Source organism: Notechis scutatus, chromosome 6 (assembly GCF_049901735.1).
Source record: "Notechis scutatus isolate UNSWTSFEM ecotype Mainland chromosome 6, rNotScu1.2, whole genome shotgun sequence".
Taxonomy (NCBI): Eukaryota; Metazoa; Chordata; class Lepidosauria; order Squamata; family Elapidae; genus Notechis; species Notechis scutatus.
In genome coordinates, this window is record NC_142014.1 from 55,427,194 (window position 1) to 55,442,881 (window position 15,688).

Genomic DNA, 15,688 nt, shown 5'->3' on the forward strand with positions numbered 1-15,688 from the left:
TCTTGATTTTAAGAATTCTTTATTTTAATCAAAAGTGTTATTAGAATCTGTGAAACCATGAATTTTAGAACAGTTGATTTTAATAAACTAAGAGAAGTAGTAAGGCAGATGCCATTTTGCTGCCTAATACTTTAATCACTTCATTGCATTGGCTGAATAGAAAAAAATGTTTCTCAGCAAACATACTTTATATGGCATTGCGTCTTTTGATCTGTTGATTATAGAACTGATAGAATAATTGTAATATTAGCTAACAGTAAATAATCAACCTGTTTATTGCTTATTGACTAATCATGTCTAGAATTGCAAGACTTAAACAACTTCTTAACTCTTACAATATATTGCATCTAGCTGGTTATTCTTGCGCAAATGGAAGGATGAGACTACAGTTTAGGAAAAACAAGGAAAGGGTAAGGTAATTTAAACAAATTCCAGTCTGTAGGATCTGGAGGAACTGGTGGAAACACTACTCTCAGTAGTGCAGGTAGTCCTCAACTTACAATAATTGATTTATTGACCATTCAAAGTTACAACGGCACTGAAAAAAAATGACCTTTGACTATATTTAACATGACTATTGCAACAACCCCATGGTTACGTGATCAAAATTCCGATACTTGGCAACTGACTCATATTTATGATGGATGCAGTGTCCCAAGGTCGTGTGATCACCTTTTGCAAATTTCTGACCAGCAAAGTCAATGGGGAAGACAGATTCACTTAACAACCATATTACTAAGTTAACAATTGCAGAGATTCAATTAACAACTATGGCAAGAAAAGTACTAAAGTGGGGCAAAACTCATTTAACAACTGTCTTAGCAACATAAATTTTGGACTCAGATGTCATAGTCAGGTCATAAGTCAGGGACTACCACTATTTTAAAATACCTGAGAAACTTTCAAGGATTTGGAAAAGTAGAGAGAACAAATGCCCCCATCCTCAAAAATGAGAAAGGGAAGATCTGAAGAAGAAAAAAAACTATAGATCTGTCAAATTGAAATCTACGCTGAGCAGGTTCTCAGACAGATTATGAAACAGCATTATTTGTGAGCACTTGAATGGGCATGCTTTCACAATTAATAAAAGTCAGCATGAGTTTGGCATAAACAAATTATGGCAGATTAATCCTATCTTCTCCTTTGCCAAAATTTCTGCTTTAGAAAATCGGGGAAAAGCCACAAATGGTGTATACCTGGACCTCAGCAAAGCTTTCAACAAAATTTCTCATATTTACCTTAAACATGTGGTAAAGTTATCACTATTCAATGGATTGTAATTTAGATAAATTACCACATCTAAGGAGAATTTGTACCACTCCAGCTTAGAGGAATAGCAATAGCACTTAGACCTATATACTGCCCTGCAGAGCTTTAGTCCCCTCTGGGCAGTTTAAAATGTCAGCATATTGCTCCCAGCAATCTGGGTCCCCATTTTACCAACATTGGAAGGATGGAAGGCTGAGTCAACCTTAAGCCCCATCAGGATCAAACTCCAGGCTGTGAGCAGAATGCATCAATGGAGTACCACAGAGATACGTCCTGGGTGCATTTTTATTAATGACTTGGATAAGGGGATTAAGGAACAGTTGATAAGTCTGCAGATAATTTATCAAACTATCAAATTGGGAGGACTCAATAGTAGGGGAATGACATGATTCAGAAAGATCTAGGGAGGCTTGGGCAGTGGGCTGAAATTAATACAGTGAAATCTAATGGAAAAATGTAAACTACTGCATCTGGATAGGAAAATTATAAAGGCACAAAGTATGGGATGGAGGTGATAAAAACTTGGCTTGACAGCAGCAGATGTAAAAAGGGAAGTGAAGCAGCTACTAAAAAGCCAAATGTAATCTTGGGGTGCATTAACAGAAGAACATTTGTCCATCACATGGGAAATAATTGCTCTATTCTGCCCCACTTGAGCACATTAAAGTTCTGAGCATCATAGTTCAAATAGTGATGGACTAGAGCAAGTTAAGAGCAGGGATGTCAGAATGGTGGAGAAACAATGACCCAAGAGGAATGGTTAAAGAATGTCAATATGTTTAACCTCCAGAAAAGATGACAAAGAGGAGATACAACAGTCTTCAAATATCTGAAGGGTTGTCACATGGAAGAGAGAGTAATTCTATATTGCCTCAGAAATTTGGACTACAACCAATAGGTTAACCTTACCAGGAATGAGGTTCAGGCTAAACACTATGAAGGACTTCCTGACTGTACAAGCTGTCATCTAAGGGAATAGACTGCCACACAAAAGGTGAGATCTTCTCTGCTGGGGTCATCTATCAGAGATGCTGTAGTGAGTCCTGTCTTGGGGGGGTGGAATATTCACTGCACAAATGATATTAATAAGGTATTCCATAATACAATACTAAATAAATGAAATTTAAACATGAATTATAAGACAATTTACAGGGTTAAATAGAAAAGGAAGTATAGATTATGAAATGACATCAGTAGGCAATTATAGTTATTTTTATTAAGGTAAGGTTGGTAAAGTAGACCCCACTTTATGTAACACTCAATTATAATTTGTAGGTGTAAATGGCTCATCAATATATGATATCAGAAAGAAATTTAATTTTATATCATTTCCAATATCATCACATTAAACTAAAAAGCTGGTTAACAAGCATTTGTGTCTTGGCATTATACAATATGTAGTTTTTAAACTGGTATATCACTTAATCTAATCTCACACGTAAATAATGTTTTTAAACGTGCTAAAGTTTACCCACATTAATTTATATGACACATTGACCCATAAACTAAGTAAAGAGAATGGATTTACACAATATATCAAGCAAAAATGGGCAAATAGGCGGCAATATAAATCAAATTAATTAATTAATTAATTAATTAATTAAAAATGTGTTGTAATATGTCTTGGGTGTTGTATGGTCCCATAATTATTGGATTAATCAATTCAGAATCTACCATTTTGTATTTGCAGAAAATAGAATGTAAACATTGTAGCTTTGGCTTCAAATTTCAGCTTCAAGGAAAGTGATATTAATTTTGGATTTGTGTAACAGAGTAAACCGAACATTCTGGCTAAAGATTCTTGTTAATGTGCTTGGCAACTGGGCTTTGAGACTTAGCATGTGGTATGAATAGATAGATTGTTTTTTAGTGGAGTTAGCTCTGTTATATAACTAGTAGTTACCATGGCTGGGCTGATATATCATATTGAATCATGCTTCACTTAACCATGCTATATTGACCAAACCTTAGTGGCTGAATGCACTGACACACTTTAAATGAGATAACTGTAAGTGAATCAGGCATATACAGGTAATCCTCAACTTGTGACCCAAATTGAATTGGACCCCAAATTTCCATTGCTGAACCACACAGTTGTTCAGTGGGTTTTGTCCCACTTTACAACCTTTCTTGCCACTATTCTTTAGGGAATCACTGCAGCTCTTAAATTACCGATAGTAGCACTGTTTGTACGTGAATCTGGCTTCCCGTTGACTTTGTGTGTCAGAAGGTTGCAAAAAATTAAGGTTACGGTTGGCATGACCCTGGGATATTGCAACTGTCATAAATACATGTCTCTTGCAAAGCATCCAAATTTTGATCATGTGACCATAGGGATGCTGCAACAGTTGTGTGAAAAATGGCCATAAGTCATTTTTTTCAGTGCCTTTGTAACTTCAAACAGTCACTAAACCAAGTCAGGAACTACCTGCATGTCCTGCAATCAAAGGCGGTATATGATCATGTGAATCAGAGTTTAGAGTTGAAAAAGCAATCTAGTCAGTCCTTCAGCCCCACACTATTAGCATTCTGCTCACATTACTAATCTGCCAGGAGACTATAAAAAGAGTAGGTGAATCAGAAAAGGGATTCACAGATTTCACTTTGATTGTGATTATCTAAAAATAGCTACCATCATTGAGACAACTTTAGTTGTAATTACATATTGGGTGGATAAAATCATTTATTAATATAAAAAGGTTCTCATTATAGGGAACACTTTTACGATTGCTAGATCTTTGGTGCTATCCAAAACTGGGCTTCTAGCTGCTGAATTGGGCAAGTCTTGGGTAAACTGCACCGAGCAATCTCATTGGAGCTATTTAACAATGTGGAAAGCAGCCAGAAAAAAAATGTCAGTGCAATAGGCAAGGTCTGAAGAAAAAGGAAGGACACGAACAAGCTGAGGGAAACCACAAGCATTTCCACCCTCTTTCTCCACCACACTGACCCAGTAACTATGGCAACCAGCATGCTCCAAATCTACTGAGAAGACTACATAGTAAAAATGCTTTGAAATATTCCTGTGTTAAATTAGGAATGTGGTGTCTTGGAGCTGATAAATTAGCTATAATCCCCTCACAGGTTTCTGAACAAACTGAAATGTCTAATTCACCTGTCACACAATTAAGATGGAGACAACACCAAGGTTTCCTGGAAAGAAAATGCATTCCAGTTAAATTAAAAAATAGCGACTTACCAGTTGATACATACAGCTTAGTCTGTAGTCTAGGATTCAGTTTTCATAATTCTCAGCTAACCATTTAGAGGTCATTAAGTTGGAGAAGCCTGGTTTACAACATGACAATTTATGCTGGGGATATTGTGTTCACATGACATTCCAAGTCATAATGTAGTTTGATTTTGGAATATCATGTTCAGTAAAACCAGTGTATTCAGTAAATTATAAATAATAAAGCATGGCTTAGTGTAATATGAATTCAGTCTTTATGGTACTGTTGCTTTTTAACTGTGAGGTGGAAAAAAACCTGACAAACGTTTTGGTAGTCCTTGAACCTAGTAGTAAGAACATTGTAGCAACTGTGGGTATTGTGAAACAAGAGAAATGTTAGGCATGGCTGGATTTAATTTACAGAATTTCCCCAAATGCACTAAAAGCAGACAGCTAAATATCAGATGGATACCTGCTTCATTTACTATATTTTCAGTTATAATTAGAGCAACCAACAGTCATTTTTAGTATCAGGGACTTGTATTTGCCACTTCCTGTCTCAGTTACAGTTCCTTAATGCATAAAGAAAATACTTTGGTGTTTACTTCACATTCCTATTTTGTCACAAATAAGAGACACAACTGAAATAAAAAGATTATGAGATTTTTTTTTTTATTCAGAAAAGTGAAGTGTGGGCATTTAATTCTTTATTATGAACCTGACTTTTTTTGAAACATAAAACCATAAATAACTAAGTTCAATAAAAAGAGCAGAATCGCTGTTTATACTCTGAAAGAGCATGAACAAGATCGGAAACAAACGTATCTTATTTTACTCATATACTTTTTACAAAAACATAGACTAATATATGAGATTGTCAGAATACAATCTTGTAAATGTATGTACCTAACTTAAGTATATATTGTTTTATCTGGGGAAAAATAGAACCAGCTTCCTAGAGGGCAATATATGCAAATCCTACAAGCATCTCTTATTCTGTAGTTCCACCAAGTGAAGCAGAGCTTTCACATTTGGAGCATAAGATGGGGTTACCTCCTCATGATTTGCTTGACAATGCTTATTCACCAAACCACAGTAACTGGGTTTCCTAACATATTAAGCAAAACTCAAATTATAGTGTGAGTAATGTATGAACCTAGTTGTAAGTGCTCACTGCCAAAACATTATTTTTCCAATGCAAGATGCTGACACTTACACGATTGCTGGATTCTCAAATAAATTGCATAGTTAGGTGAGCTTGTAGCTCAAATACCAGAGTGTAGAAACTTCCTAAAGACAGAAGTTAGGCTATATGGAGAAAAGTCCTTGCATAATATCTCTTATTCTCAATCATCCAGGTATTACGTGATATAGCTAAGTGAAATGATATTGTGTCAGGTTTTGCAATACTTTGCTACCAATTTAGCAAATCTTACAGATTAGAAAGGGCAGTCCCAGATAAATTTGTTGTAGCATTCGTGTTAATTGGCAGCTATCAGCATGAAAAGTTATAGGATACCAATCATTTCTTTCTCAGATGCAAATACTGTGGATTATTCTGGCCTTGCAAACTCTTTTCCATTTTATTCAGCCTCTAAGCTTTCTTGCATTTTTTACCCGCTACTTTGTCTCAGCAATGCAAATACCATATATTACAGCAACAATACTGGGAAAGAAAAACTTCAACTTGCATCCTGTTAAAGCCCTAACCAGCTAAAACCAATTTTATATAGACAATCTATTTGCCTACAACATCTGTGAAAACAAATTTGTCATAAATATGACAGCAGAATGGGTTAAACAAACTGCTTTTTGGACTAAATTTGCTGTACAATGGTTGCCCCTCATGACTCTTCATACCATGTGATGGAAACAAACTGTGAAAAGTATAAATTATCTCCTATGTAAAATAAATGTAAATCAATATTTGTCAATTCAAAGAAGCAGAATTATTTGCAGTGGTAGCATTTAATAATATTATTTTCCCTGGCTTGCTAAATAATATTCCAGAATTCCACTTATTTCTTTCAGGTCATTATGACTCTTCCCCTATGTCCAATTATACACTTTAAATTACTTTCAAAATATTTATTGTCTTTCCTCAATCTTTTCCTCCCCTGCTTGTTTTATAAAACTCCTCTGCACAACTCAACTGAATAATATGGTGTTATATTTCAGCCTTCCGCAAAATGTGGTCTTGCACCATTGTCAGATTCCAAATTCCATTAATCCTGTTGTTATAATGGTAGCTGAAGTAATTTGGAGAATACTGAGTTAGGAAAGCCTGCCATATAAAACAATGCCTATTGTTTTATTCTCTGATTCCTTTTTCAGGTTTCACAATAGTAACCCCCCTCCCTCACAACCTGGTACCTCACCAAATATGGTGATAACAAATTCCATATTTATAGATAGTTCAGCTGTCTTGGGAAGGCTCCTGTGCATAATTTCAGGGGCATCTATAGGGATATGTGTCAAAAATGCAGCGAGAAGCAGTATCTTGACTTTTTTTTTAACCCCTTGTTACAGTACCTGATACTCCTACAGTACCTGGGCCTTGGACTGGTACCAGCCTGCAGCTTGTTGGAAACCGGGCTGCACAAGCAGCAGATGAGCAAGCAAAGCTTCACTTGTCCATGCATAGGATTTAGGTTCCCCCTAAATCATTCCCCCCATCCTCTGTGGAAGACAGATTTTCTTCTGAGCCAGAAGAGTTGGGGACTGCTGCTCTATAGCATTTAATTATTTGTTCTATTACATTTGGGTTATCAACATCTGGATATTTACAATGGACATAGATCATTCCTATCCTGTTTTTTTAAAAAAAATTTTACATTTGTTTCTCTCTAATTTTGAGAATTAGACTTTTAAAAATATCTCTAAACACTCCACTTAAATTTCATAACTTTGTAAATGATATCGATGGTACCTCTTCACTCCTCATGCCTAACTCTTTGCAGCATAACTAAACTAAACTTTGCAACTTTTATAAACTAAAACATAGTATAGATGGCTGGGGAATTCTGGGAGTTGAAGTCCACCCATGAATTCATTAACAGGACTCTAGGGGATTCAGAGGCATTGGCAATTTTTTTATCATCAAATTCTAGAGACCATAAAGACACCAATCTCTACCATGTTCTATTATGAATATCCCCAATGCTGGATTGACAATGTATAGTTCACCTAAAAATAGACCTTGACTGGATTGTTTAGTGTTAATAACTAAATAACAGGTTCTGGAAAAAAGGAGGGAAATAATAGGGAAAAATAATGTGAAGAACATCCAATTATTTTCATTAAACATCCTTTGGTATAGTGTTGCGGTTTCTTGTAAAGCCTTTCCAGAAAAACATGGCTCTTCAGGAAGAAGTTGAAATAAGGGAAATGGAAGCAGGTGTTTGGAAAACCAAAACTAGACACCAAGTGGCTGAAAAGGGACAGAAGAGAGCGATAGACTGACACACAAAATGTTTTAGTATACAGTATAGGTATCTCTAGATTGCAGCAGGATAGAAATGTGAAAAATAATAATATCACAAAAATAAAACGAGCAAACTACTGTAAGTTCTCTAAAAAGTTTTAAGGAAGAATGAGAAATGTATATGGAATCTTACAGAAAAAAGGAAGCTAATTTAGTGACTTAAATTACTTTTTCCAAGCAAAGAGAGGTGAGTACTGTTGCTGTCAAATACTATATGAAAGTGAGAGTAAGAAAAAACATAAAACCACCCAAACAAGAGAGAAGGCATTATGCTATATCCATCTTTTTTTTAAAGAAGTGAGGAAGGACTGTGTTTAATACACCTATCAAAGAGAAGACCAAGACTTCCAGACAGAGCACATGGGATTAAACGAAGATTAAAATCCAATTTAGGAGTGTAAATATCAGGTGTAATTTAATGTATCTAAATGAATAAATGGCTTTTTATGTTGTTTAAAGCGGCAATCGTCCTTATACTTATTTGCCACATTAAAACAATGGGGCTTTCTTCTGAGTAAGCCTGGATAGAATTTGAGCAGCCAAGAAGGTGAATTGAGCTAAACATGGATGACAGGCGTTTGTTCCCTCTGCAGTCATTTCCCACCACTGTGCTACTGGTGGCCACGCCTCAAACAATCACCGAAGCACTAAAGATTGACCTTCGAAGAACCGCCCTCTTTCTCCAAAATGCATTGGTTCTCCAAGATGCCACTCTTTGCTCTTTCTCGAATGCGAGTCTATTGGCTGTGGCCATTTCTGGCGGCGGGGGTGGGTGGGAGGGAGGCTAATTGAAGAGCGGGAGCTAGGGCGTCAGTTGAGAAGATTAAAAAAAAGTCTTACGCCTCCTTTGAAACACCACCCTCTACTTGAGTCTCCATTGGCGGAAACTGGCTCTCTGTCAGAGCAAACTGCTGTTCTTATTGGCTGAGGATGCCGCAAGTGGATGTTTCAGACCTTAGCGGTGGCCACTCCCTCCCGGCTTGAAACCTCGCTGCTGCCGGTGAGTTAGAGGCGTTGAAGCTGGAACAACGCAGCGGGTGGGGCGCTGGGGCTCTCCGAGAAGGTATTAGTTATCAACTCTAGTCTTCCTGGCGTAAGAAAAAGGAGTCGCGTCGTCTCGTCTTAAAGCTTTTGGCCGGACTCAGGTGAAGTCCCAGCTTGGAATTGGTGCGGGAAAGGACGGGAAACGTACAATACGGCGCATGATTTTCAGTTTGGCGCCCGCGGGTGAAAGGTTCATTGAGAGGCGGGCGGGTGTGGCTTAACTTCTACATTTCCTTTTTATGCCAAGTGCGCTGGAGTCCGGGAAGTGCCACCCATTGTGGACGTTGCCTTTTGGGGAAGGTGTAGCCTTTCACCTCTGCCTGGGGCTAAAGAAGCCTCTTCCACGCGCAGGGCCAAGGGACCGGTTGCTCCCACGTTTTCTTTCTCTGATGCTAGTCTTGCCTTGCTCCGACTTCACCCTTCCCACCGGACAGAAAGAATTTTAAACTGAAGGTGGGCTGAGAAAAAGCAGCCGGTCAGGTGATTTCTCCACCCCCACCCCCCTTACCTTTCTCTTACTCTCTTTTCAAACGACTAGATTTTTTTAAAAGGCTTCCTTGGTAAACGGTTAAATCTGCTTTCCTCTCGCGTCCGCGCTTGCAATTGGTCCCCGCACCTTAACTGATCGTGGGGGGGAGGCTTTGCGACGCTCCCCCCTTAAGTTGCTTGGAAGGCCCTTTTTTGGGGGGAAATAGCGGAGAGAAAGAGCGCTTAATTGGGGTGGCAGCTGCTGTCAGGTCGGCGATCTGAGTCACGGGCTGGCAATCTTGTGGCAGGCATTGCAATGGGCTCGGCTTCCGCCCGCCCAACTTGACTTCCTCGTTAACTCTGCGTTAGACAAGGCAGGGAAGGAAGGAGGAAGGAAGGAGTGACGGGGCAAGACGAAGCTTGAAAGTTGGAGCCTGCAGCTTTGCTTACCCCATTATTAAGTCGGATGGAGATTCACTCTATCTCTTCTCTCAGCGAGCTTTTTACTTTTGGGGGGTTGATTAAAAAGGCGGTGAAATAGGCCTGCTGGGTCAGCTTTTCTTCACATCTGGTAGGGTTCTGCATGCATAGCTAAGTCGTGCCAAAGCCATCATAGAAACGGGAAAATGATTGATTGAAGATATAGATAGATAGATAGGGGGAGAGAGAGAGAGAGAGAGAGAAAGAAAGAGAGAACACACCTGGAAGAACATTGCAGCTGCTTTTCTTGCTCATATGCCGCTAAAAGAAATGGTACATTTAGAATAAAAATCAAACATAGATACATATGCTTTGAGATGCTGATTTATCCCTATCTGACATTACTTGCTCATGCTGCATTGTGTGACTGGAACAAGGGTTTTTTTTAACACTGGAGGTTGTGTGCATTTGTCACTTTTCCATTGTTGTTGCAATTTTTAAAGTTATGGTCTGGATGCTTAAAAGTATTGAGAGAAAACCATCCTTCAAATTGCACAGTAACTTGTCAAGCGCACATTGGTTATCTTTTCAATGTAGAGTAACATTGTAATTTCAAACCTTGATTGCTACAGTAATCTCTTCCAGTAGAAGAGTTTATATGCTATTTAACAAAAATGGATTGGATGAACTTTGCATTTTTGTATTTTCTTTCAGTATATAATTTAATGCTTGTATCCTGTCTTTTACATTACACACTTTAGATCACATACCTAAGTGGCATAGATTAAAATGAATACTTTCATGCAGTGTTTAAAAAGTTGTGGAATGTAATTCATTTCTGCAAGGGTAACTGTATTTAGCAACATGCAGTCTAACTTGCTGGCACATTTGAGAAAAATAGCATCATAGTTGTGTTTATCTGGAATAGTGACTTCCATGTGTATAATTAATACCTGAACTGGCCACAAATAACCCTTGAGTATATATAAACCTGCTTATACTGCAGTGTAATTCAGGATTTATGGAATAGCTTTTGCAAATGGTAAAATATTTTTCTGATATTTATTTCTGAGCATTTTTACTAGTACTACCCTTTAAGTTATGTAAGTGAAAAATTGGGGTGATAAAATAAGCATGTTCCCTTTTTGAGAAAAACTAATGAACGAGCATAGATTCTTAGATTAACATAATCCTGCAAATATAGTTTCTCCCCTCAAGGATAGGTGTGTTACAATTGACTGCAAGTAACAGCTGTGTAATCAGTTACTGCTTGCATAGAGAGATTTCTAACTTAGTCACCAGGTGAAAAATAGGTTCAGGTACTTTGCCATTTCAGTGAAAACTGCAGACCTTCGCACAGGCTCATACTGTCTGATTCATGCAGTTGCTGTGTGTGGAGACTAATATTGTTTAATATATAAAGTTGCTGCCTGGAAATTTGGTGCCATACAGTACTTATATATTCAACTGAAATAAAATAATTTTAAAATCAATTCATTAATTTGTTAGCTGAATGACTTCAAATTCCAATATATTATATAATTATCCTTTTATGAGGTCACATATAATTTTATATATTTGAAGTTGATGTCAGCTTGCTTGTTATTAAAGTTTGGGAAATGTAACTAAACCTTTGTTTACAAAGTTTTGGAAACAACTGTTTAACAGGATTATATTAACAGCAGCATAACAGCAGCAGCATTTCATTCTTAGTGTATGTATGTTTTGTTATTGCATTCTTCTGAAAAGTTTATTCTTTTTTTTTTAAATCTAATATACCCTGCAATTTTCTTGTGTCCTGACCAGGTTCAATCTTGCTTTGCATTTTCAAAACCAGGCAAGGTTGGCTAGTTGCTGCCACCTACTGTGATGAAGGCAACAAACAATTCTATAGAGCTACACTTTTATGTTTGATAGAGCAGTATTATATTTCTGATTACTTTGATAATAGTTAACTCTCTAGCAAAGTTTGGATAATAGTTACAACATGCAAAAGAGACTAGGCAATATTTAATTACCATATGTACAAAGAATTACTATATGTCAATTTTTCTCAATATCTGAGTGATAAATTTGACCTTCATAATATTTTAATACATAACCTTTGACTTTGACCTTCATAATATTTTAATACAAAACCTGTTACCCCACTCCCCTCTCTCCAAAACTTGTGTGCATTTACCTTGATTTAAACAATTGATAGTAAAGGAATAGTCCTAGTGATCATTGGTATATTATGCCATGTGCACATCATTGCACTTCATAACTTAAAGATGAAATTGTCATTCTGTTTGGTGATTAATAATGTAAAAAATGCCTGTTTGGAAATTATTTACATAATTCCTAGTTACTTTTTAAAATATGACTATAAACCCCCAAAAATAATTTGATACTAAAACCTATGGTTGCCAGTAAATATATTACTACTAATTTGAGACCAAGAAAAATAATAATATAAAATCTGTCTTTTCCAAACATTTCTCAAGATAGCATGAGATCTACATTGTTCAAAAAGCCTAAGTGTTGATAGTTGTGGAATATTTGAACAGCAGTTGACATAGTTTTTGATTTTTTGGCATTAATTACAAAACAGTAAATTAACTCACAGAATTATAGCATAAATATTCTGTTATATACTTATGCAATTGTGATTGTTCCCCCATGTGTAAAACTTTGTCATGTTTTTTTGTTTGTTTGTTTGTTTGGTAGGAGAAAGGAATTATTTTACTTTTGGATATGATTCCGTAGCAGGGGTGAAATTCAACCACTTCTGCTGGCCTGGGAGAGGTGGTACGGACGATTTGAATCAGTAAAAAAATCACACACACACACACACACACACACACACACACACACCCTTGCTAATAATGGGCCACACCCACAGAGCTGGGAGGGAAAAAATTTGAATTTCACCCCTGGGAGTTAGTTTTTTTATTTAAAATATTCCAACTATTGGTCTTAAGATAGAATTGAAGAACACATAAATGTGCTTGAAGTACTTTTTGAAAATATGCTGATTTTTGCTTCTGTTAGATATACTATTTCAGTGACTTAATCCAGTGGCCTTTTTTCTTAACTACAGAGAACATTTCAGCATTTTGTGTCACTCTCAGAACTTGCCAAAGTACTGAATGAGGATAGCTTGCAGATTTATGTGGTATTATCTTAAATTCTGGAAAGAAATGAGTCAGTGCTGCCCTAATGCAGGAAACAAAAATGCACATGGGAATTCACTGCAGTAGTTTATGAGGTGCCATATTGGAGAAAGATTGCTTCCAGGATACACGAGAGAGTTTCTGCTCCCCTTTTTTCCATCATGGGTGGATGTTGGGCTGATTCTAGCTTTGTTTTAAGCCATTGTAAATCTACGCTTACTTTAGTGATATGGCAAATCTTTTTGATTTCAAAAACATCTTTGACTGGAAAGTGCTACTGAATGGAATGTTTTGGCCTCTTGTTGAAGTGAAGGAGCGCTAGAACTACTTGCCTTAAAGTTCATGTGTTGCAATTTGCTTTGTGTTCCCAGAGGCAGCTAGCGTTCAATAGGAAAAAAGTAGGCAGGAATTCATTCTTCCTTTTTAGTCTAGGGTACATACTTAACTTTCTGTAACAACACTCAAGTTGTTTTCTTTTGGAAAGTGCGCTCTTAATAAACTAGCCTAGGATTCAGAAGAACTTTATTTTCACCAGTCTCGAGAAATGTCAGAAGCCAATTGTATTTTCAATGTAGGATTTGCTTTCTAGTAGAACTTAGCTTTAATAACTTTGTGGGAAGCATTTTCTTTCCTATTCTTACTTAAATGTGTGCCTGACATAGAATATACAGTATATGAGAAAAACTTTCTCACCTGTACACCTGGAGTGCTCAAAGTTTGAGTTGAAGGGAGTTACACATTTTTGAGTGTCCAGAAAGGCTGAAAAGTGGAAGGGTTTCCCCAATAGCTGGGGAAGGCTGGAGGGAAAGAAATTATGTGAGACATGGTAGATGGAGGATCAGGTGTGAGCCTGGGCAAGAACACCTGTCAGGAAGAGAGTGTGGTACCAGACTTACCATTTTGGATAGTCTCTGATAAAAATTGGCACACTGATTTGACTGCCTCTATCACTATCAATGGTGTGTGGGTGGTGATGTAATGGCATTCTAACTGATTTATGATTGCATTTATTTCTTATCTGAGAAATCTAAAGTAGGAAGCCACCTTCCAAGAAAATTATAAAGAGCTAGAGCAAGAATGGTCAATGTATGCAGCTGCAAAATAATCTTATGACTAGACCTCCCTGGAGTATGCTGGGTTCTCTGAGATGGAATTTACCAGCAATAAAGAAGCAGTGATGTAGTAATGTAGTGTCTGAGTTTATATGGCCTGTTAGGCCAAAATGTAGTTAGCTAGCTTATGGGCTTTGCTGTCGATTAGTTAGTGGAACAATGCGCTTTGCAAAACTAGACAATTGGTTAGATCAGAATACCATGACTCATTAACTATGTATTTAGAAATTATTTAAACATAGCCTTTGTAAAGCTATATTTGGTTAAAAAAAAGTAGTAGAAATTTTCTATGGACTGTGGATTGGATGCCTGTTTTCCAAATAATAATTGTTTTTTGGGGAGAGATGTCATGAAATAATACAATTCATGTTATATTTACATTGTAACAGTTTTGCTGATGAATTGAAAATTAACTTTTTAATCTTTTGTTTTAAGTACTTCCCCTACAAGATGAATATGGATTTTGTGTTGTTACAAAAGTGTCAAAGAAGCCTCTGTGTCTCATCTGAGCAATCTGCCTGCTCCAGTACTTGTTTATTTGACATGTTGACTGAGTTAATGGGAACTGGGTCCAGTAACATCAGGAGAACTACAGATTGTCTTTATGGCAAAAGTTAATAATCCAGCAACAGCTATGGACATTCCTAAAATTGTACACTAAATAGTGCATTGCTAATACCAATATTTATTAGTTATTTCTTTTATGCTGTCTTGTCCGATCTGATTAAGCAATAACCAGTTTCCAAAGTATTTTTGCATTGATTTCTGTGACAGAAATTAGAAAAAATCATAACTATATTGGCTTGATGGAAAACAGTTTTGTTTGTAAAGCACTAGTTGACCTTAGATTGTATTGAAAAAGTAGAATGGGGTTAACATGATTATTTATATTGGTATCCACTGAATACTCGGATTAGACTAGGAAAAAACATCATGGAAGAAGACAATGACAAACCAAACTGTTTCCTTATAATTGCCAATAAAAGGATATGGACACATCCACATAGTCACTAGGAGTCAAGTTTGACTTAAGAGAGACCATTACCTTTTATCCCACAAGTATGCAGAACAATCATTGCTTGCTTGCTTTTAATCTAAGCTTATACAATATATCTGCTCTAGAAGAAGCAATATTAATTGTGTGTAGACTAGGCCTATGAAGTGTGTGTTCTTAGCGAGGCTGGGCAAGAGGATTCAAATGGTTACAAATTCTCTTAATTAAAACTTGATTTTCCATATTAAAATCGCCTAAACATTTTATTAACTGATTGCTACAACTGTATGAAAATAAAATATTTATTTTTAACAATAACATTGTGTTCAATATTTTATAAGGAGACTAAATGCAAAATTGCTTCAATTAACAGAGCAGATGAAATGGTCTGTTTTAGAGAAAATTCAATTAAAGAATGCAGATTTTCTGTAACAAATATAGTACCAGTTCAGATGCAAACACTGCTTATATTTGCTATTGTATTTTTTTGATGCAAACAAAGTGACATTTAGTAGGAAACCCTGAGTTTAAACAAATGAGCTATATTTGGCTGATTGGCCAACATTTTCT

At 36.6% G+C, this 15,688-nt stretch overlaps 1 protein-coding gene across 7 annotated transcripts in view; it reads left to right on the forward strand.

The window, feature by feature from the left end:
• Window positions 1–8,857: 8,857 nt before the first annotated feature.
• MYH9 (myosin heavy chain 9) overlaps window positions 8,858–15,688 on the forward strand; it is a 68,053-nt gene continuing 61,222 nt past the window's right edge. The window contains exon 1 of one of the 7 annotated variants that reach the window (XM_087968355.1): window positions 8,858–9,449. The gene's annotated coding sequence lies outside the window, so the exon portion shown is untranslated. Of the gene's footprint in view, window positions 9,450–9,648; window positions 10,009–15,688 lie in introns of those variants that run through there. The other 6 variants (XM_087968357.1, XM_087968360.1, XM_087968356.1 and 3 more) reach the window with 6 other exon arrangements.